Genomic DNA, 24924 nt, shown 5'->3' on the forward strand with positions numbered 1-24924 from the left:
AACATACAATTATTTATTAGGCCATTGTAAATTCTGCTCCAGTGTCAAAACAACTGACAAAAGGCAGTACTAACCAAAACCGCCATCCCGTCTGATTCCAAACTGATCAAAAGCTTGCAAAAGCAAAACAACCGCATGGACAGGATACAATTGTATTTTGTTAATTCCATCCTTGCCTGCTTTGTTCAGACTTTCATTAACCAACTATCAAGATGAGATGCTTTGAAGGTATACAATTAAAACTATAAAATGCAAAACAGAACTGCCAGCAAGGTGTGCAGTCCAGAGAAGATCAAGAAGCCATTCTGCACCCAGCTCACAAGTGAAGGACCCACGCTCTATGAAAGCTGTAAAGACAAGAACCGCTTCCTGCCTGCTTGGGTAAAAATCTCCTGCAGCTAAAATAATTCGAGGATTGTAATAGTTCATTTACGGAATATTAAGAAAAAGTCTTTTTTCTGTCATATAATTTTGTAGCAGCATTAGAAATGGACCTACCTGAAGAAATAGGAAGGGCTGCCCTGCAGAGGGACAGTGCAAAGAGACGAGTTTGTCCCAGTAGGGACACCGTTTGCCCTGAGAGCGAGTGAAACTGCTTTGGAGGTAGCCCTCTTGGAAGTGGGAAGGGTGATGTAACCCCAGCAGGGTTAGAATGAGAGACCTTAGCAAAAGCTGGGGAAGAGCCCTGGCCTTGGATTGTCTGAGAGGCTTGGTTAAAAGTGGGGAGCAGTTTTCCGGAAGTGAGAACAAAGGAGAAAGAGAGGGGGTGAGAGACAGGCTGGAGACCAGGGAAAGGATCTCCCCATGGCCGCCCCTCAGAGAGCCCCTGGCAGAGCCCTGCAGAAGTAGCAGCAGCAGGGAAGAACCTGCACTCTGCCCACTCTCCCCCACTTCCCCTGGGAGCCCTGCCAGGCAGGGCAAGAGAGGAGCTGCCTGTGAGAAGACTCCAAGCCTGGGAAGACCCTCCCTCCAGGGAAGACCCTGTGTGAGCACAGCAGGGGAGGGGGTCGCAGGGCAGGGGAGAGGCTGGAGACTGCCCTGGTTTTTCCCCTGTGAGTGAGAAGTAACCAGGAAGGGGCTGCATTTGCTGGGTGCTGTGAGGCTATACTGAGCAACCTGCAGCCCAGACACTGCTCTCTGCTGAGCCAGGGCAGGGGTCTGGGCAGGAATAAGCTTTCTTGCAGGGACTGCAGAGCAGGAACCACCGCCTGCTGCGCCCAGACACTGGAGCTCGTGTGAGGGACCGCCCACAAGTCCTGTGCAGGGGCACAGACAGTCCTGCTCCCCGAGACCCTGCCAGGGGCAGTGCACACAGGGTCCTCAGTACACACTGGATGAGTTATAAATTGTGTAAATAAGTTCTTGATGGTTTATTATTTGGAATATTAATGTATTTATGTATTGGTTCATTATTTATTATGGGTAATTTGCATACCTTCCCCTAGTGTAAAGTGTATCCAAGAAACATTAACCCTTAAGCCACCATTACCAGGTCATGCGGTGGAACATTTGTTCTATTGTATTGGTTATATGTTACCTTGCAATTAAGTAAATCTTGTAAATAGTTTTATAATGGTCTGCAAGGTTGTTCAATTGTAAGGGGAGGCTCTCCGCTCAGGGACCCTGCAGCAGCTGCACAGGGAGCTGAGCAGGGCCACTGGCTACCTGGTATCCCAGGATCCCACTATTCAGGTGAGGGCATAGGTAGTCTCTCACCCAGGGTTACAGTTTTATAGCTTGTTGGTAGTTATTAAAGCAAACCTTTCTGCTATTAATTAACTGAATGTTGTATCAATTGTTAAAGCGCTAGGTTTAAAAATCCAGTTTGTTAGTGCAACAAGGTATATATCTATCATATTCTCAAATATTATCTGGTGTTCTGTGACAGAGGTTCTTTCAGATCTGGCCCGTGGAGCTGTGTCATCTGGCCTGCAGGGCTCCCCAGTGGTCTGGAAATTTGGCAGCAGTGGAGGGGTGGCAGAATTAATTGCCACTTCCCTGATATCAAATTTTCAGACCCTTAGGCTAGGGACAGACATTACACACAAACCGGTTTAAGTGATCAGAAATTGGTTTAAATCTATAACAGAACAGATGTTCAGTGCACATAAACCAGTTTGAAAATGGCTGAAACTGGTTTGAGATAAACCTGGTTGAATATAATATCAGACTTAACTGATTTGGGTCAAACCAGACACTTATGCAATGTCTGTCTCAGACTCCTTGCTGGTTTAAGTTAAAACAGACTCCCCCAGCATCTTGGCATGCTCTCTGGGCTGGGTGGGGCTCTGTGCTCCACAGCACGACTGGCCACTCCCCTGTGTTCTCTGGCTGGACCTCAGCAGAGACTGTAGGTGTCTGCCTGGCTTCCCCCTGCTCTCCCCCTCCCCTCCCCACTCCCTGCTAAGCAGGGATTCCCCATCCCCTCTGCCTTACACAGACACCTCTCAGCATTAGCTAGCAGACTACATGCTGGCTATGGTCCATGCTGTGGCAGATGGTACAAAGGCAGAATCAGCTGGTAATGTCCCTCTGTTGTTTTCTTAATGGGGTGATAAACACTGTTATCAATTCCCTGCTGGGTTGGTCAGGAGCGGGGAACCCCTCCCTAATCAGATCGTCTTGCCTGGACCTGGCCACACCCCACTCAGCTCAGCCCTGGAGAAAGGAAGGGAAGGCTACTCTACTGCCCCTCCCCCCCCCAGCTTTTAGCCTGAGCCACTGCAGGCATGTGCCTGCATTTCTGGGATGTCTGTGTGGTTACAAACTAATTCAGCCTAGCCAGGTTAGACTAACCTGCAAAGATTGAATCAATTCAGGCTCCGGCTTTTTTAATGTTTGTGCCTAGCCTTAGGGAGACCCACAGGTTAGATCATATGGCACTATGTCCCAGATCATGCCAGTGTACAGCCAGATCCGGGCACACAGCTGGATTGGGCCAGCACAGGATCAGGGTAGTATGCAGGCAAATCCAGGAGCATAGGATTGGGCCCATGGACCAAACCCATGAGCCAACCTCATGCAGCATCGGGCCCAAAGACTGATCCTGTGCCACTCCTCTGGCCTCTTGGGCCAGAAGGTTGGGCACTGCTGTTCTGTGAAGTTTCTTATACATGGCTTTCAGAGAATCACCATTCAGTAAGTATTAGTATTCCTCAATACTCTGAAAGATTCAGATAGGCTTACTGTTCTCTTGAGATTTATATCTCTGATCTGACAACCCTGATTATTCTAGAAAGTACTGCAAAAATATAGATAACATTGTGTACAAAATTACTAGCAACACCAACTAACAAATGCAGCTAAATAATGTGCAGCTGTCACCCATCCTGTATCAGAGCATTCAAAATACTGCTTTCTATTTTAAGTTCCTATCCCTTTTCTATGATGCACTGTCATCAGGATATAAAACACTTCACACAACAGATCTTAGACCAGTATCCTGCACTACTTATGTGAATGGGATCCATATTAATTCAGTCCACTCGAGTTAGTTGTGTATGTTAAAAAGAGAAATTTTCTCAGCATGTTTGAAAAAGGGCCAATTTTTTAAATGTGCACAGAGGCTTGGACAGGGCTAATGTAGGATGGTGTAGGATACTGTGTATCATTACTGCTTGCATCCTATACCTGGCCTGAATACTGCATGTTAATATTTCACTGGGAGCATCAAAGCCACATAGTAGATTGTGCTTTAGCTATGATCTGTCAGTACAAAACAAGACATGTTTACATGATGCAAGCAACCCAGGATTTCAATGTCTTAATTAAGGAAGGCTCAATAATCCTTAATGAGAGATATGCACAAGATAACAATACATTCCTTGCTGTTAATCTTTTCTTAAATAAACTCCATTGTGTGGCATTTGGCATTGTTACAAACTAAATATTTTGTTTGATTCCTATGCCTGTGATACCCTGAAGAGATTTACGAGAGAGGCTGAGGCATCATGACAGAACACCTACCTATAAGCTCCACTTTTATATTAAATGGAGTTTATATTAAGACTTTTAAGCTACTTTTTATAAATGTTTATAAATCTTTTATATCAAGATTTGCATATTGGTGATGGGGGGGACGGGGCGGGCGGTAATTTCTGTTTTTCCATCAGCTAAATCAATTTAGACAGTCATTTGGAAAAACAAAACCAGAATGACATATCGCATTAGATTCTTCATCTTCCCTGGCTTTAGACTAGCATCCATCTTGCTTATTTGGTTTCAAGGTATCACCAGAATGTTTACACTCACACTTTCCTACAAGCTAAGTGTCTCTTTTTGTCATTTACTCTCATAAATTGTGCTTACTATAGAAAAGGCTTTGTTTCTACAGAAGTAATCAGCTCTCCTCTGCAGCCATGTGATTTCTGTCTAGGCTGAACTGCCATCACTTTTAACCCAGGCTATCTGGATTTCCTGCCTTGCTCTCTCCTCATGTTAGAATTCAGAGTAGATCTTCTCTGGAGATCTTCTCTATCAAGAATTGAATCCCTTCTCTGAATTCTCCTTTGGGACAATTGTTGTCTACTTCTCTAAGGCTAAAAACAGATGCTGTGTTTACCGCAGGACTAGTTGTGTCATGATGACGTCTCCTAGAGTTACCATATTTCCAGGTCCAAAAAAGAGGACACCTGTCACCGGGAGAGAGGGGTGGGGGGCAGATGGGGGAATATGATGGTGGGGGGGGCAGTGACATGCCACTGTCCTGCCCCTGCCCATTCTGTTGCCCCTCACTAACAAGCCCCCCTCCCCGCCCGTGCCCCTCACTCCCAAACAGCAGTACCCTGTTCCCCACCCCTTGCTGGTGCCCCTCACTCCCAACCTGCAGCCCCCTGGTGCTGCCGGTGTCCTGCACACCTAACCCACAGTCACCCGTCCCATCCCCCATGCCCCTCACTCTTGATCCACAGCCCCCTGCCCCCCTCCCAGCCCCGGCAGTGCCCTTCACTCCCTACCCACATCCCCTGCACCCCTCCCAGCCCTTATGATGGCCCTCACTCCCAACCCGAAGCCCCTTGCCCCCCAGCCCTGCCAGTACCCCTCACTCCTGACCTGCAGCCCCCTGCCCTGCCCCCCAGCCCTGCTGGTGCCCCTCAGTCCCTACCCACAGTCCCTGCCGCCCCACCGCTGCTGGTGTCCCACACTCTGGACCCACAGCCTCTCCCCCCGCCACCGCAGTCCTACTGGTGCCCCTCACTCCCGACCTGCAGACCCTTGCCCCCCCCAGCCCTGCTGCCCAAGCAACTCCTACATTGCACATGTGCCCACTTGCACTCTCTCTCTCTCACATACACAGTCTCACTCACTCACTCTACCTGACTTGCTGTAGTCCGCGCAGGGAGCACATGACTTCTGACAGTCAATCACCTTGCCCACTACTTCCAGCCCAAGCAGCCAGCCCAGGACAGCAGAAAACCCAGACATTTGCTCTTATTTTAAAAACCCACCCAGACACAGCACAGGGAACCAAAAAAGAGGACATGTCTGGGAAAACCCAGATGTAGAACTGAGAAGTTGTGGGACTGGTATGCCCACACATCACCCTTTCAATTGAATTTGAAGAGTGGCTGAATGTACTTCTGGCAGCAGGTGGCCAGAGAGAACACACATCCTCTTGTGCCTTGCACTGGTCAAGTGTCTGTAAGTTACCCTGACTTGTTCCAACAGGGACCCAGTGCTGAGCGAAGGACTCACTGGGTGTTCAAATTATGTAGTTTGCACAGACTGAATAAGCGGCAGACCTGATGATTTAAAAGTAATTTGTCTTCCCCTTTCCTCACTCAGCAGCTTGTAATGCATTCCTTGCAATAAAATGACTTTATCTATCCCCAGTGAGTTGTCTGCATGACAGTGAAAGCCATCACCTCTACTTTCTCACGGTGGGAGCAGAGTGAAAAGTAGAAGGCACTGGCAAAGGAGGTAGTGCATCGAAGTAGCAGGGCCCTCATTTTGTTTTTCTGGTATGCCCGCACTCTGGCACCTTCCAAGGGAGACATTGTGGTTTTTTCGGCACTCCGGCCAAAAAATATTGCCTACCCCTGTGTTACAGGTTTAAGCCAGTTTCTGATCACTTAAACCAGTTTATGTGTAATGTCTGTCCCTAGCCTAGGATGCTCAGATGTTCTTGAGGAGGGATCCCAGGAGCAGACCATAGTCAATGTAGATTAATCCCCAGTTAACCAAGAACCTCCTGCTAAGTAAGCAATTCTACCAGATATCCTGGGAGAATTCTTTGGGCCCTGTTTAGAGCAAGTGGGCCTAAAGATACAGAAGCGTAGGACAGGAAACAACAAGTCTGCCTCATAAGGAGTGCCTGCCATGGTAGGAATATAAGACGGGTTGGAGCCACCTCAGTTTTGAGTACAGTCCTCCAGTTTTGTAACCACATACCGTGCTCCTGCTCCAGAAGTATTTGTACATATTAAGAGATTGCATAGCATTTATGGCATGCCTAATGTCTCAGAGCATTAACCTCAGAGTTCAATACGCTCTAAGATTTCAGACAGGCCCAAGAGGCCATCCACATCTTCTGTAAATAACAAAAAGCATAAACAGCTGGCCCACAGTTAGGATGAGCTCATCAGCTAGTATGACTGAATTACAGTGAGAATCTTGTAGACCTAAAAGAATCTAAAATTACTTCCGTTTTAGGGGCCTGAAAGAAAGACAGGCCAATTCCTTAAAAGATTTTACTCTATATTGTTTTAGGAAACCTAGGATATACCTCTAACAGCCCTATTACCAGTGAGCAGGGACAAGAATCTGTAGGGAGTAGCGTGCAAAGTTCATAATGCAATGTGAACCACCAGAGGCAGACTTGCTTGGTTCCAGCTGTCTCAGACGAGAACATACGCTGTAGTGTTGACATACCCAGAATCAGATGGTCCTTGACATTTCAAAGAAATGTCCATGTTAAAGGAAGGTCCAAGTTACCGTATGCAGTTAGAGGAAAGATTACCCCAGCCATGACTCAATTCACATCCTTATCCCTCTGAGATCAGGTTCAGACATCTCCAATTAGGATACAAAATACTTTGTTCAGGCAAAAAAATAAAATAAAATCTATAGTATTTAAAGATTATGGCCCATTTTCTCTTCTTTATATCACTATAAAGTCTGCATAATTCTTTTGTAATTTGTGTAAAGCTGATGTAAGGAAGATGAGATTAAAGTTGAGTAGAATGATACAGGTGTGATGTGTGTATAAGTGAGAGGTGTGGAGGATTCAGGATTGGTAAGACTGATGCAGTCTGGTCAAAAATCTCCTCAGCAAACCAAAGGTCCACTCCCTCTTGTTGGATGGTCATTGGACTCCTGACTCTCATTGCTCTGACAGAGCTACCAAGGCTATTTCCCTGCTGTGAGTTTACTCCCAACATCAACCTATCTACACACCAACATCAAAGCTCCATGGTCCACCAGCCCCCTCAGCCCAGAGCCTGATTCTAAGAATTCTGTCTTGCCCCACTTCTAACTAACAGCACATTAAGGTATGTGGCATTACTCTGACTTCACCATGCCACTCTGGATTTATGGTATCTATCCTACAGCAGCAGTATGAGGTGTAAAGCAATGTAGACTTTGGTATCTGTCTCTGATTGGACAAGGAAATGTCAGTGCTAGGGGAAATCTACCCTTGTACAATGAGGCAAAAAGGAATTGAGTGAAGAGAATAGGATATAAAATTGCCTGAATTTTAACATTATGGTATATAAAGATATACTTTGAAGAAGGAGGAGTGCACAGATCCTGCTTTCCCTCACCAAAGTTATATGAATAGAAGGTTTTTTTTCTCATGATAGGAAAACCATGACCCCACAAACAATGTTGGCCTGCAATTTAACTCTCCCTTGGGATCTTTCTGCCTGCATGAGACACAGCATAAAATGGAACCAGCAGCTGAACAGTTCCACATTGGCTGTACAAAGGTAGCACAAGGACAACTCTCTAATGACCCTCTTAGGGAAGAAGCTCCCAAAGAGCAATATGGCATCAATACACTCCACATCTAATTACTAGGGCTATACCCTGGTTTAGACCAAAGTTGGACTAGTTCAGCTCATGAAGACAGGGTGTTGATTTACTTCCATTATTGATAAGTTGAATCATGGCACTGACATCACAGTAAATGTGATTTGTTTCATAGAAATTATTTGTGCATCATTTCAAATATCATTGTTTCCTCCTTTCACATTTCCAGCCTCTCCTGGGTAAGAAGAGTGGAGGTTAATTATAAACACTGGGGCTAGTGACTGAAATTACACATAAACCAGTATAAGTGATCAGAAACCGACTCAAATCTGTAACACAATAGAAGTTCAGAGCACATAAACTGCTTTCAAAATGGCCAAAACTGGTTTAAGATAAACCTGGATGGATATAGTATCAGACTTAACTGATTTAATTTAAATTGGTGTATGGAACTTCTGTCCCAGATCCCCTCCAGATTCAAGTTAACTCATAGTTGCCCAGCATCAGAGGATCCTTTGTACTTCCCCCACAAACCTCTCTTCTCAGGGTGGGCAGGCTAACCTTGGCTCAAGCTGTCTGCTCCAGCCAAGCAGGGAGGTGTGTTCCAGTGCCCCCCAGCATCTGGCCTGAGCCACTGCAAGCATGTGTCTGCATTTCTGGAATCAAAAAAGTGAAGGTCTGTTCACTTGCTTATCGGCTCAATCTACTCAGTTTAGACTAACCTGTAAAGATTTAATCAATTCAGCACTGGGATTTTTGACTGTCGGTAATTAGTCTGCGAGAGCTTAATTTTCTGTTTTGAGGGTAAAGGATACAGCAGAATGTGTCTGGTTTCAGCAACAAACTTGTCACTGAAAGTTCAGCTCAGATGGATATGTAGAGAAAGGTTATATTTATTTTGCCTTTCAGCCTTTTCAACAGAAACCACCTTGGACAATAATGGGTTAATCCTTTCTGTTGTTGTTTTGTATTGCCCTCTGCTTCTGCATTTGGCCTTTAAATGCAGGAAATACAACCTAACTGTTTCCTTGTGCATGTCACCTAAGGAATATATTTCAGATATAATAATTATTATTGTCTCATACAATCATATGGAATAATTTCACTGATAAAACCTTCTGACAGTTACCAGGCAGAAGGCAGGACAGGGTGGCACTTTAAAGACTATCTTGTTCAAAAAAGATAGCATGCACTTCCATAAGCTATAGCCCAACTCAACAGATACTACAAAAACACACACCTGTCTGGATGAGTTAGTCTGTAAGGTGCCTTCTGCCTAATATCAGACTAACATGGCTAACTACCTCACTCTACAACTACCAAGAAAATCTTTCCTATGCTGTAAAGGTAAAAAGAGTACATCTGTGGAATTAAAATCAGCACATGGTTGAAGAAGGTAAGGAAATATTTAATCAAACATGAATGTATCCTAAATGTCTGCTCAAACTTCCTCCTGGGGTTCGTCCCTCAATGCTTTCCAATCTGCTTAATCTTCTCCCTATATGCAGTTCACTGATCAATTTACATCTCCCACTGCCCTCCTCCCAGAGTTTAACTGCTGTGTTGTACCTATGCACATTAGATTTCATAAGATGCCAAAGGCATTCTCTGATCCATGGGTATGATTTTGCCTCTGCTTACTCCAATTTTATATCTATTGGGTTAAATCTCAACTTCACTGAGGGCAGCAGCAAGATGCTCATTAACTTAAACAAGCTCAGGTTTTCACCTTCTAACTTGAATATAATTACTCCTCATTGACACTGCTGTGCTGGATACTAAATTTCAGGTCCAATGGGTTTTGGTAGATATCAACCCAGTGTTATGGGATAATATATAATAAACATACATGCACACATTGACCAAAATATGGAACATAAAATATGCTTTTATTTCAATCTTCCATACTCCACATTTGCTAGTATCGCTACTAAAATGCTATGGATACTATCTACTACCCTTAATTGGTCTATTTCCCAGGCCCCTTTCCCCCTTTTTTAAGAGAGAGGCACTATGTTACTAGAGTAACTGAAATGGGCTGATATTCATTGGTGCAAGAAAATTAGCATTGCCTGTTTTCCAAATTCTTCAGGAAAATTCTTCACCTCCCTTTTCTGGATTTTAATGATAGTCCATCATGCTTTTTGTAAGGGAAATACCAGGTCAGCCACAACCAAAACATTTCTGGATTTAAACAAAAGACATATAGAGGATGCGTCTAGAATTCTATTTCGTACAAAATGTTATCTCTGGTCTAAGATAATTTATGGCAAATCCTGCATCGCTAAACTCAGTGTGAGCTGGCTGTAGAATTCAGTGAAGGTAGGAGGAGGATAGTTCTTATCCTTGTAGTTTTGCTGCCATCTTCTGGTCAATGTGTAACAATATCAATGTGTATAAATAATCTGGTTAAAGGACAAAAAACTTCTATCTGTCTCTTCTTCCTTGTTCCACCCTTTTTTGATTCAGCCATTACACTTCGGGCTACACACTGTTTTATTATATTGTATGCATGTTAGCATCCTGTTTTCATTGTTGTGCTTTTGCCTAGTTGGACTTGGTATTACTATTTTACAACTTCTCCTAAAAAGCACATCTTATTGTTAGGATATAATTAATCATTAGCTGTGCAACTATTTCTAATGGAACAAATTATCTTGGATCTTGTAACCTGGAACATATAACAAATTCTAGTTTTTGGCAACAATGTCTTCAGTTGATTTATTATAGTAGATCTATACATAAACAAGTAGCTACATTTCAGAATTCATAGGGGGAAAAGAAATCAGAGTTTTTGCAAGGAGGTCTGTAGCCTTATAGTTTGACAAGAGGAAATCTGACCTGCAAGGCCTTAGTTTTAAGTAGTTTATCAAATTAAACTTTGGTTTATAAATGTAGGCATCGTGGATCTAATTTTGCAGGTCTTACTATTGTCACATCCTTGTGATGTCAATGGGTTTGCTTTTATTGAGATCTGGAGAAGAATGTACTACATTGAAAAACTTTTCTAAGTCTATCCCAAATATACAGTTGGTCCAATTAAACATATCACCCACGACACGTCTTGCCTCTCACTTATTTTGCGACCATCACAGCTACAATATCACACCAACATTACCAAAACACTGAGCTTAATGCTTTTCAAGATATCCTTAATTCTTCCATACTGTCATTTTGCTTTTGATTTTTCCTTCCTTAGTGCCTCACTTAGAATTTACCTTTATGAAACATTTCAGTGGAATTCAGAACATTTCTTTACTTTCTCAATGTTCTTTAATTTCTTCAGTTTCACAGGACAAGAGGAAAACGTAGTGCCACTCTCTTAAAAAAGGGGGAAATAGACTAATTAAACTAATTTTGAATCCTGGAAAGATACTATAAATAACTATTACATAATCCATTTTTTAGCACATAGAGAATAAAAATAAACACTATGGCCAGGATTAGAATTGAAACTGATCTTGATTATCTGGAGAGATGATCTGAAATCAATAGGACAAATTCAATAAAGGTTAAAATTCATGAGAGACCAAATGTATAAATGTGAAATGAGAGTAGCAGGCTAGGCAGCAATACAGAAGAAAGGGATGATGTGGTACAAGTGGATTACAAATTAAACTTGAATCAGCAGCATGATGGGATTGCAAAGGTCAGTGTCTCTCATCTTGGGCTATGTAGCAGGGCACTAAGGTGCCTGCTACTTGGAGAGCTGGTATAACTCTCCAGGTGTTGGTCGCTGGGGCAGCTAGGGGGAGCCAGTGACCCACACCTGCTAGCAGTCAGCTGACCGGAAGGGGCAGGGCCGGGCTCCCATTTAAACTCCACGGCTAAGGCCAGTGGGAGGGTTCCCCGCTGGCAACCAAGGGGGGTAGGAACCCTGCTGGAATGAGTAATGCATAGAGACCAAACTGCAGGTACGGCTCGAGACTGGGGACAGATGAAGCAACTCTGGGGTGGTGAGAAGAAGGTTGGAGCTAGATGGCTTAGATTTATGTTATAGCCCAGGGGCTTTTGTTATGTTTGTTGCTGTGACCGGAGGTTTGGGTGAGGCTAAGAGGGGATGGAGGAGGCCTCATAGGTGACCCGCAGCAGCGTGGGAATCCCAGCCCCAGAGAGAGAGGCAGTGTTCGAGAAGCCCCCAGAAAGGGGGCAGTGATTGCCGAGCGCCAGAGAGGGCGCAGAGAGAGATGGGGCCGCGGAGAGCCCAAGCGCCAGAGAGGGCGCAGAGCAAGACCGAACAACGTCAGTTACGTCTGAGAGGATTGGGTCATGGTACAGGGATGGTTGGAGCCACGCATAGCCCATAAGGCTGGGGTGCACCGAAACACCCCTTACAGAAGGGGACTAGTAATAACAGGAGAACTGTGGCCAAGAGGACGAAAGGCCTCCCTATAAAATATATATGACATCAAAGTCGTGGTGGATGAGAGTTGAGGGTGCTTGTAGGCAGCTTGGCATGGTAAAGGAGGCTGCAAGGGAGAGCACAGCAATCCTGCCCGCCCTCCTGTTACAGGCTATATTAGCAGGGGTGCTATATACAAAATATAAGCAGAAAGTATTCTGCTTTGCTAGGCATTGGTGAAGACTCCACTGATCCATTTTCTTCAGTTTAGGGTAACACCTTTAAGAAAACTGTAGACAAATGGAAGGGAGTCCAGAAGACAGCAACAATAATTAAGAGTTTTAGAAAAATATGACCAACGATGAAAGGTTGAAGGACTGGGTTTAGTTAGTTTAGAAAGAGAACACTAAGAGGGAGATAAGGACAGAGTTCCAGTATATAAAAGGCTGTTAAAAGAGGACAATAATCAATTGTTCCCTATGTCTTAGACAGGGTTCAAATTATACTCTTACTCTGGTGGGGGGGTCTGTGGCGGTGGCAGATGGAAGCCGGAAAGAACCACCGACACCAGAGATGGTCTAAATCAGAGTTTCTCAACCTGTGGGTTGTGACCCAGAAGTGGGTCGCAAGGATGCAAACAAACTTTAGAAATGGATTCTCCTTTAAAATAGAAAAATGTGGGAAACAATGGCTTTTCCCGTGCAGGCTGGCAGTTCCAGGCTGCTTGGGGACCCCCATGTCCCACTCCCACCCTGCCCCACACACCACCCCCTGTGCCTCTGAGTTTGTTAATATGCTTATTTGATTATTAACAACAATCTAGTAATATTTCATCCTTTCCATGCTTATGTACGCATGGAGAACAATTCTTTCCCTTTAGTTACACCTATGAATCCTTATCGACTGACACTGGTACAAATTATAGCAGCATTTGGACTATATTTTCTATCTTAAATAGAAAACAACTCAAGGTTGTGAATTCCTCACAGCAGCAGAGTACCTTGGACCTTGGTGCTGCAATTCTGGATATTTTGAATCTCACCCTAAAACTTTTTCCCCCTTCCTCATACATATTCTATTCAATGCTAATAGAGAAGCTTATTATATTCCTTATGAGAAGCTCTTGCTAAATCTTCTGTTACAACAAGGAAAACACATTAATTTCCATATTAAGGTCAGAATTTGCCTCAGGTAACTATTGTGCCCTAAAAATTAGGCTTGGTGACCTGTCATGCTTTTCTTAGTCACTGTTTCAGGCTTGGGAACACAGATCTACATCCAAAAGAAGAACAGCAGAGGGCACAGAATTAACTAAACTTCGGCATCTAGGGATTTCCTTACTCATAGACACCAACTTTCAGCAGAGATATACTTGAACAAAACTCTCACCACGCTGCCCTCCAAAGGCTCCAGAGGGCACCAGTTATCCACTGGGAGTGACGAGATTCATTTTCAGCATAAAGAGAATGGAAAAGTTATGTCAGCTGGGAAACCTGAAATTCATTTGGGGGCAAGTCTGGAGTCTAATACCTTGACCAAGCACCTGGGCTGAGACCTAGAGATTGGGAAGGAATCTTCCTACAAGGTTGCAGGTGCCTTAGCATGGAGACAAACACAGTGCAATGGCTGGGAGAGCCAGTGGATCCTTGCATAGTAGATCAGCATAGCAATGAAGAAACCCTCATTATGTGATTCTGGGTTTTGAAACTACAATGCAGCTACTTGCTCTGAAAGCATTTACATGAAAATGGAGGCAAAGGAAAGTGTTTACAGACTGAAAAAAAGTCTTGACTATGTAACGCAAGTGTAAATGTGAAATGTAAATAGCTTAAGAGATTTTGTTATTAACTCCTCAAATAAAGGGATAAAAGGCTGATTTAGAGAACTGGAGGCATACATTTCCAATTCTCTGAGAGATCTACCCATAACAGCATGAAAGGAAGGCAAACAATAAGGAGCTGCAGAGGTAAAAAGCTTAGTATGCAACTGGATTGAGGAATTCTGACCTTTTATCCCAACCCTTTAACCAGCCCATAACCCAAACACCGGGTTTATGCCCTGAACATCTCACAGGGAGAAGAAATTCTTTTTAAAGGCCACAGAGCCACAGTGACTGCTGCAACCCTTGTGGCCAGCACATTATTCTTTGAGTAGTAAAATAGCCAGGGGATCTTTCAAATGATAAGTCCTGCAATGGTACTCTATAAATATCTACAAGACAAATACATATAAACACAGAGTGGATATACTGAAATAATTTCAGAGCCATTGGTTTCACCTCTGCTCTCTCTGGTTCTGTGTTTTCCTGAGGTATATGGAATAGAGATGTCGCCTATTTACACAGGGCCCAAACTCCTCACACTGGTAAAGCCCTCAAAAGTCATGGAGTAGGAGGCAGGACTAGGTCCTTTCTAAGAAGGCCCAGGGGCTGGATTTTCCAACAAATTCACTTCAGGGCAAAACTGAGACAGAGAATTGATTCTGCTGCAGTATAGCAGAAAAAGTCCATTCTAGTGGCAGGAATGGTAAGAAAGCAGAATACAAAATACAATGCTCAAAATAAAAAAGACCTGCTGTTTGCTTCTTTTTAACTAAAGCAAATTGAAAATCCCAGGTCAGTGTCCCTCTGACAGGTCTGACAAATAACATGTTGCTGTAACTTGTAAGAAAGTTATGCCATTCTTTCCTGACTATACTTACAGAAGCCAAATTTTAATGGAACCAATTCCTATTGTGTTCATCTACTCCATATATTTAGATGCATTGGGTGGCTATGCACAGTTTAATGCAACTGGAATGCACATAATATCCAGGTGCATCTGTTGTACACCGTGGACATTAACAGACAGGCAGCTCCCTGGTTTAACTCATGGAGCTTCACAGAAAGAACCATGAGTTAGACCAACCCCCCCAACCCAACAGATGTTCAGTGTTGGGTTGGAAAAATGGCAGATTGAACTCCAGTTTGGAGCCAATCCAGTCGAGGAGCTGCAGACATGGGACTTCTCTCTCATAGCCCTGCTCCCTCCCTCCCCATGATGGGATGGGGGGCAGGGGAGGCAGGGGAGAGAGCTTGGGCTGGCCTCTGCCCAGCCTGTGCTGGAGGTGAGGGGGTGGATGGATTGGAGACTCCCCAAGGTGGGGGGCTCCAATCCACTCAATCCTCCCCTCTTTTTTCCTCCCCTCCCATTGTGCAGATACTACCAGGGGCAGGGTTGGGCTGCATTAGCCCAGCCTCCCAATCAGACACAAGTTAATGAAGGGACTCTGCTTTGGATCATCTTCATTTGAACCCTCATATAATGAGGATTACTTTGTTGCATGATCAGGTAATGGGTATCTAGGATTAAAAATCACCAAGGACCTGATGCTGCAAACCTTCCTTATGAGAAGCTCTTGTAACAGGGACCATCTTTTTTGTTATTATGCATATAGCACTTAATACAGTAGAGTCCTGATCCATGACTGAGAGCCAATGGTATTACTGCAATACAGAAAAAATACATCTGTCTAGAAAGCAGCACAACCCAAATCAGTGAATAAGTACTGTGTACACATACAGGTATTAATGATCCATTTTACTGAATGGATCAGTCTTTTCTGATTATCAGGTCAAACTGCTTATCTGAACATTAGATGTGTGTCCTCTTGGCTATCTGGGAGAACAATGAATGCCTTTCTAAAAACCTACTATTAGAAGCATTTCACAAGAAGAGCATTGTCTGAATATAGCAATGACCTGAAACATATAACATGAAGTTGGATCACTGATTCAGTACTTTGCTGTTGAAATGTAAATGCATGTCCCATTAGAACAAGCATGATACATTGGAGGGAGGAGAGTATGTTGACATTTTTATTGCTGCTGCAACACTGAGAGCTGTTCGCTAATGGCTATGCTTTCATTAGAGTTCCAAATAAATCTGTAGTTGATCCTTTGTAATGTAAATAGCCAAGCCTGTAATGAGGTTCTAACCAGATCTGTGGTGTGGAGCCAGGAAAGCAGATTAGAGTCCGTTTGCATTTTGCATGAAAGGGGAAGCCTCTAAATATCTAACCCTTTCATTATAAAAAGATAAAATAGGGAAGTTACTTTCAGACGAGCTCAGTAGTTGGTTGAGTTAAATAAATGCAACCCCGAGCAATGTGCACATTCTCATGAAGGAGCTTATCTTAGTTTTCACCTAAGGACTGAGGATCGAGTTAGACCTGGGTCCTAATGACCACATAACACTCCAATTGCCCAGTTTTCATCAAATATACAGCAAGAAGTGTGCAATATCCTGATGTCAAACAGAATTTTTAGGCAGGATAAAAAGGCCTATGCTGGTATTCATAAAGCACTGAGAGAGCCTAGGATGAAAAAATAGATTACATATGTGTAATCTATATAAGTGTACCACAGCATCCAATTTCCTACTAAATAATGAATATTTATACTGCCAGTGAGCCAGAATATGGAAGTTTGAGGTGCTCATTCATGCTGAATGGAGAAATGATAACCATTAGCCACTAAAAGGATCATTGGTTAATTTAATCAGGTTTCAACCATTAAAGTACCCTTATACATATACAAGGTGGAAATTTACAACTGTAATTATTTCTTCTGCAAAACCATTATTGCGCATGTGAAACCTTTTTGCTTGTGAAATGAAGGGATGCATGATGATACAACAGTTACATTGTAATAGCTTATAGCAGTATGGCTTGATAGTGATACAATAGGAATGCGTGTATCAGTTGAATTTTGTTTTTTCACAATTAGAAAAGACCCTGATGTTGATCACAGACAAATATTTTTAGGAGAAAAGTACATGCAAACACAAAGTACTAGTGATAAACAGACACAGGCTTGATACTCTAATCTTTGTACAAACAAAACCTCCTAGTGTAGGGGTCCTGTTTATATTATTATGGAATTAGGCTCTTAGATAATGAATTATTTGAAAACCACCTGAGGATAGGGATTGCAATAAAATTTCTGTGAATATCAATGAAGGCTGCCTGCCAACTGTACTCAGGAATTTATATCAAAGCAAGGGGTGTACTCTGCTGTTGATTCCTCCTTCACTCAAACTTTAAAATCAATTACCTGGGAAGAGCAGTAGCATTTTCATTCAGACCGTGCTGAGAAAGTCAATTGAATTCAGGGCTCATTCTCATTTCCTTGATTCCTACTAATCTGTCTCCACTCCACAGGTGTTAACAGCCCTGTGCATATGGGAAGATCTAGAATTTTGAAATGGGAGGTGCAAACGGTGAGGTACATCATCATATACAAAACACCACATATTTTTTCCAGTTAAAAATAAACTAAAAGCTTTACTAATATGCTAGGGGCCTAGGGCTGGATTATTCAATTTAAGATTAAGCACCAACAAATATAACTTCATTAGGATTAATTAAAACAGTCTTCAGAGCTGTGAAATAGAATTACAAAACAAAGGGTAGCTTGACTGGTGGAACACCAAGACCGTTAAATGAAAAGAGGGTTGTTAACACCTGTGGAATTGAGTTAAGGAGGGATCAGGTAAATTATGAGCCATGAAGTCAATTGACACCTTTCAGCACTGCCTGACTTAAAATGCTGCTGTCACTGCTAGGCAGTTGGTTTTAAACTCTGGGTGGATCAGGAATCAAAGGGGAGTGCAAGTATACCAGACAAGCCCTGGATCTGACCCTGCCTCTATCCTTTTTAATGGTCTTGAAATGCCACTGTACAAACTATCCTTTTTTCTTCAATTTTGCTGTCTACTAGCCATTCCTGGTAATATTTCCTTCTATTTCACAGCCCTGAAGATTATTTTTAGCTCTAGCTAAAAACATTAACTCTGGTGGATAAATGGCTGACAGTGAAGTACTAGAGGCATTGCCAAGTTGCTCAAGAAGGTTAGATTTCGTTTTATGAATTTGAATACAAGATGTACATTTAACTATAATGACTCCAGGACTAATGATATAATATCTTTTGACTGTTTTATTCCTAGTTTGTTGTGCTTTACTTTTCAAATTATATATATATATATATATATATATATATATATATATATATATAAAATCTAGGAAATAATTTAGTGGATATTCCAATAGTTATATTTGATGTTTTTGCTTTGATCTTAAACCACAGAATATAGTGTTAGGCCCCTAGCATATTAGTAAAGCATCTAGTTTCACGAAAAAAATATCTGTTGTGTTTTATGTGAAGAATTGCTATGCCATCTGCACCCCCAATTTCTAAATCCCATATCCAAAGCCCATTAGTCACTGAGGGTCCTTACTGACGTGATGTAAAATTACATTTATGCTTATAGAAGAGGGTATTCTAAATTGTATACCAGTATGCTTGGACTGCTAATGTAGTGCAAAAAGGCAACAGACTTGTAACCGGGGAGGGCAGAGGGGGTGTGGAGAATGTGTCCCGGGCACCCAAAGAGATCAATGCCCCTCCTGTTTAAGGCAGTCTGCCCTCCTCTTGTCTGCTACACCTTTGATGTAAAATGAGCAGATGTAACAGGAGAGGCTGACCCATTTGCAGCCCTTGGGTACTGGGCCAATCACACAGCTCCAAACTGCCCCTATACCATGTCCCATGCCTCACAGGTGGCATCTAAATCCATTACTCCCCCAGTCCCTTACTGAGCCATTCTCAGCCTCTGGCCCACCCAGGCCTCAGGTCCCACTTGGTGGACCTTGACCCCTTGGCCTCTTACCGGACCACTTCCCTAACCCCCCTCTGGGCCATGCTCAATCACCCTCTTTCTGGGTTGCATTTTACTCTCCCGGTGGACCTTGGCCCAGCCTTTCCCCTCTATGGGGTGACTCACAAGGCAGTGGGGCTGTGGCTTTCTGGTGCCCCATCCTTGCCTTTTCGTGGGGAGGCACAGGTGTAGCACTTCCTGGGGGCTGCCCCACCACAGGCAGTCCCACCACACCATCCAACCCCAGCAGGGTGCAGTTTCAGGTCTTACTCAAGACCAAAAGGAACCTCCTCCCTCCCCCTAGTTCCTACCCTGACCTCCAGGTGTTAAAGGAACTGCAGGCTCCTGCCTGAGGTATGTTACTCCTCTGGCTCCCCAGATGCAACTGAGGGCCCTGCTCCCAGGGTCTGGGCTTATACTCTGCCTGCTCAGCCCTCCTCCAATCAGGTGGTCCCCTGCAGTCAGGTGACTACCTAATGGGCCTGGACCCACCTGCCAGTTGCTCCACAGCCTGCCTGATGGTCTTAAAGTGGCAGGCACAACCAGTGCCCTGCCATGAGACTGGTTAATCTGGCCACCTAATATTCACTTCATCTGCTACTGTGTTAACCTAGTACAATAAGAACTATTTTGTTGCCTTTCCTTAATATTATTTATTTCTTCAAGAATTATTTCATCTTTTGTTTGGGAGTTCTCTCTACCCATGATGCAGAAAGCATAACTCAAACAAGCAATTATACTGGCTGATTTTTTTTCCTTCAACATACCTAACAACATCTTAAAAATTTGAACTCAGACCATCCCATCTGTCAATTAATACAGCATTCCCAGAACATCTTGCACTGAATGACAGCAAAAGTTACAACTGACAGAGGTAAAAATCCTGAATAATATTAGACTCAAGTAAGTAATTGCTTAATTTTTCATAATGTTAGTATTTGCTAAAAGCACTCAGAAGCCACAACCCCATGAGCAGGAACATTCACTTTGTGGCACCTCAAAGGCTTTTGAGGTGCCATAAAACACACATGGCACACTTGAATTGGTTCGCTGTGCTTTATATTTGCAGCACAGTGGCAAAATTAGATACAAAGAAATCCTAGCACCTAAGAGAAAGCGGCACGGCGCACATGACAGCAGTATGTGCCACCCAACACCAGAGCCTAGCTGGCCATAGCCACACTCTGGCTGCCAGCCAGGCCCTGCGTGCCTGGATAGCCACCACTGCAGCCCTGGGAGGTCGCCAGGATCCCAGGTAAGACTGCTGGAGCCAGCCCAGGTGCTGGCCCCAGCCTTCCCTCCCCCACCTGGGGCAAGTTGTCATGTGCCAGAGCCCACATTCAGGGGTGTTCCCTGGGGACAATTAGCAGCAGCCACTGCTAGTTGTCTCCAGAGAAACACATATGAGTTCTCCTGGGGGCACACCCAGAAGGCTTGATCATGCTTCACTAAAAGTGAATGGCCTACTCACAACACCTACTCACTTGGGGGGAGGAAAGGGGCACACAGGATGCTCCTACAGTATTTTATTACAAACTTGATGTGTAAAGAAACTCAATGATTAGCAGTAACTGGTTTCACAACTCTCACAATTCTTATTTAGGAACAAATAGAAATTCATAATTTCTTTAGCATACATTGGTACCATTTGGTAATTTTCTGACCAATGCAGTTGCTTGACTTAATTAAAAAATAAAACTATATGCTGTCCAGGGCACCTATAGGAAGACAGCTGGTATCTTTTCAAATGGTCTGAGCTAATGGAAATAGCAGAAGAGCAAAGAAACACTGTATTATACATTTCAGAAGAATAAAAGAGAGTAATACCTTATGGGAAACATTACTGAAGTTCAACATCAAAGGGACTTTCATCATGCCATTACTACCAGACTCATTAAAGGCCTTCTTACACCTTACACTGTGAGCTCCACAAAGCTTGATGGGTGTTAGTGCTAGTTTGAGTTTGAAGCAGTCACATTTCAGGCCAGCAGGGGCCTAGAGGACTGAAAGGTAAGAATCCTTCCTCCCATTCTGGGCTTCCCTCCAATGCCCTGGGCTCTCCCAGTCACCCCACACCAGGAATCACCCCATGCCCCTTGGGGTTTGCCCCTGCCTCCCCCTGTCCCCAAGGCATTACTTACTTGTGGCTATCTACACCGTCTGTCCCACAGCAGCAGGCAGGGAAAGGTTAACGTGCTTGCCTGGCCACTGCTGCTGCTGCTTTTCTGGCCCAGAGAGAAGTGGTAGCTGGACAGTCAGGTTAACCCTTCCCTGCCTGCTCCCTGGGACAGACAGTGCCACAAGCAAATGGGGGGGGAGGAGGTGGGGGCAGAGTGAGTAGGGATCTGTGGTGCTGGGAAGCGCATGGAGGCCTGATCCAAGCCAGTGGGGGAGGGTGGGTAGGTAGGGTGTTTCCACTAAAATGTAGCTTAGAGTGTCTACACCTTAGTGTAACACGAGATGGGTAACACAAAGATTCAAAGATTCATAGATTCTAGGGTAGGAAGGGACCTCAGTGGGCCATCTAGTCTGACCCCCTGCGCCTGGCAGGCAAGAAAAGGGTCACCAAACCTGCGGTCATGTGAACCTAGACAGCTGCCTGTCCAGTCTCCTGTTGAAGACCCCCAAGGATGGGGCGAGCACCACCTCCTTTGGAAGCCCATTCCAGATCCTGGCAACCTGGACTGCAAAGAACTTTTTTCTAATGTCCAGCCTAAACCTTCTTTCCAGTAGCTTATGGCCATTGTTCCTTGTTGTTCCAGGGGCTGGCCTGGTAAACAGATCATCGCCTACTTCATGTTGCTCTCCCCTTATGAATTTGTATGCCGCCACAAGGTCCCCTCTCAGCCTTCTCTTGGAGAGGCTGAAATGGTTACAGTCCCTTAGCTTTTCCTCATAGGGCCTTCCCTGCAGGCCTCTAATCAGATGAGTTACTCTTCTTTGGACCCTCTCCAGGTTGTCTGCATCCCACTTGAATTGCAGCATCCAGAACTAAACACAGTACTCCAGCTGCGGCCTGACCAGTGCTGCATAGAGAGGGAGAATCACCTCCCTGGACCTACTTGTGAAGCACCTACGGATGCATGACAAGGTGCAATTGGGTCTGCCGACTACTTCATCACATTGACAACTCATGTTCATCCTGGAGTCTACAGTGACTCCAAGATCTCTTTCTGTCTCAGTGGTGCTGAAAAGGTCGTCCCCCAGCCTATAGGTATGATGGTAGTTCTTTCTCTCTAGATGCAGCACCTTGCACTTGTCCTTATTGAATTACATCCTGTTGCTCTCTGCCCACTTGCCCTGCCTTGGAATAGCATACTTTGAGCCACATAATGAGTGCTTAAAATGAGTTTCAAGTGTTAATGTGGGTTAAGAGCTCCAGGACTTACCAAAACTTACTATGCAACAAGGCCCTATGTTTTTTTCTCAGTACAGATGAAGAATTCTGTAAGGATGTTGCTGTTTCAGCCTGCTAGTATTAGAGATGGCCTGATCCAAACAGTTTGTCCAATTAGAGAATGTAGAGGGAATGTGAATCTGATCCTAATTTCTATTTCTTGACTGAATCCTACTTCCACAAAACCTGGCATCTGAACACTGAATATTTTCTAAAGGACCCCAATCTAAAATCTGACTCAGGGCCTCTCTCTTTATGATTTCTGCTTCTTGAGAACTTCTGTCTATAGCTACAGTTATCAAAATATCAGAACATTTGTCAAACATTTCTTCGCATAACATTAATATGGTATTTTTGCATTCAGAATGAGGTTATCTAATCATTTTATTCAATTTAGTAAAGAGGCAGGTCTACTTTAAAAACACCCATAGGTTGACCCCAGTCTCCCTGAATATGAAATGTCCTGAGTTCTTCTTTGTTTCCTTCTCTGTTGGCACATCCTGCCATTGTTAGCAATAGAAGTTGTGCAGTTGCAGGTTTCCAGTCATGTTCTAGCAAAGCCCCATATACTCCATATATTCCTAGACCAGCAAGTAAAAGGGCCAAGTAAGAAGGTTTGGGGTGACAGAATCCACCCACTCAGCCTTGCAAGCAGGAACTAGTTAACCCATTAACCTTGACCATAACTGATGCTATAAGACAGGACAGGGAAAGAGAAAGATTTTGGGCTCAAAGATCTATATTATGCTACTTGCCTGCCAAAATTATTATGGGCAGAGGTACACCAATCAGTTCTGCAACATAACATGGGCTTTCAGAACACTAAGAGGTTGCTGTGCAGTAGGGTTGTGTGAAGCTTCAGTCCCTGATTCGATTCAGTGGAGATTCAGCCCAATTCGGTGACTGAATTTCTGAATCCAAATTGAATCAGAGGACCCTTTACTCTCTCTCTCCAAATCGAATCGGCACCCTCCGAATTGATTCGGAAAGATTCGGTGATTCGGACACACGTAGCTTTAAATGTTTTTTCTACATCCCTCTAGGTAGCAGGGACTTGTGAATACTGCGATGCTGGGACACATGGAGCATCCCACAGAAGCGCGGGGGGCTCCCCAGCACGCTCAGCAGCAGACCCGGAAGGGGACCAGAAGCAGTTCTGGTCCATTAATGGGTCCACTGGAGAGTGTGCTAGGGGGCCCCCACATCTTCCCTGGCTCAGTGACTGGTGCTTCCTGGGTCTGGGGGGGCACCTGGGGTCCCCCCGTGGCCAATTGCTGAGCCGGGGAGGTGTAGGGGGGCCCCCACAGCACAATCCCTGGCAGACCCGGAAGTGGACTGGAAGTAGTTCTGGTCCACTTCTGGGTTCACTGCCAAGCACGTGGTCCCCCCCCCCCCGTGCTCCTGTGGGATGCTCTATTCACCCCAGCATCACAGTGTTCACGGGCCACGCTGATACCTCGAGGTATGTAGAAAAAACATTTAAAGCTGTGTGTATGTCCGAATTGCTGATTCTCCAAATCAGCATTGAATCTTCAGATTCGGATTTGGCCAAATCAAATCAGGGACGGTGATCCAAATCAATAAATCAAATCACTGTCCCCAATTCAGGCTGAATCTGAATCGAATAGGACCCACTTTGCACACCCCTACTGCGCAGCTCTTCACACAGTAAGAATACAGCATTCCCACTTGAGTTTGGTAATGCCTTGTGCTCTCATGTAGGATGCAGGAAGAGAGCAAAAATTGTTATTATTTCCTGGTACCAGAGAGTTAGGGAGAATGCAGGTCCACAGTGAACATGAATAGGATTAGATCCACCCATTAACATACATGATTTTGGTCCTTTGACTTTAAAAGATGCCACACTGTGAATAGTTTCATAATTTCATAGTTGGTAGGGTCGGAAGGGACCTGAGCAGATCATCAAGTCTGACCCCCTGCCATGGCAGGAAAAAGTACTGGGGTCAAACGACCCCAGCAAGGTGTTTGTCTAACATCCTCTTAAAGACCCCCAGGGTAGGAGCCAGAACCACTTCACTTGGAAGTGGGTTCCAGGTCCTAGCCACCCTGACAGTGAAGTAGTGCCTCCTGATGTCTAGTCTGAATCTACCCTCTGCCAGCTTGTGACCGTTATTTCTTGTCACTCCTGGTAGTGCTCGGGGAAACAGGGACTCCCCCAATGCCTACTGGTCCGCTCTGACTAGTTTGTAACAGGCCACTAGATCCCCCCTCAGCCTTCTCTTGTGGAGGCTGAACAGGTTCAGGTCCCGTAGCCTCTCCTCGTAGGGCCTGCCCTGCTACCCCCTGATCATGCGGGTGGCCTTCCTCTGAACCCTCTCAATGCTGTCCACATCCCTCCTGAAGTGTGGCGCCTATATATATAGAATATAATTTTAGAAATAATTAGAAACATAAATACATTCTAATGATTATAAATAAGAATTGTGAAAAGTGAAAAAATGAAACACTTTTTCACCCTAAAAACAAACACACACAAACACTGCGAATGATCTTGT

The sequence above is a fragment of the Alligator mississippiensis genome, chromosome 3 (genome assembly GCF_030867095.1).
Source record: "Alligator mississippiensis isolate rAllMis1 chromosome 3, rAllMis1, whole genome shotgun sequence".
Taxonomy (NCBI): Eukaryota; Metazoa; Chordata; order Crocodylia; family Alligatoridae; genus Alligator; species Alligator mississippiensis.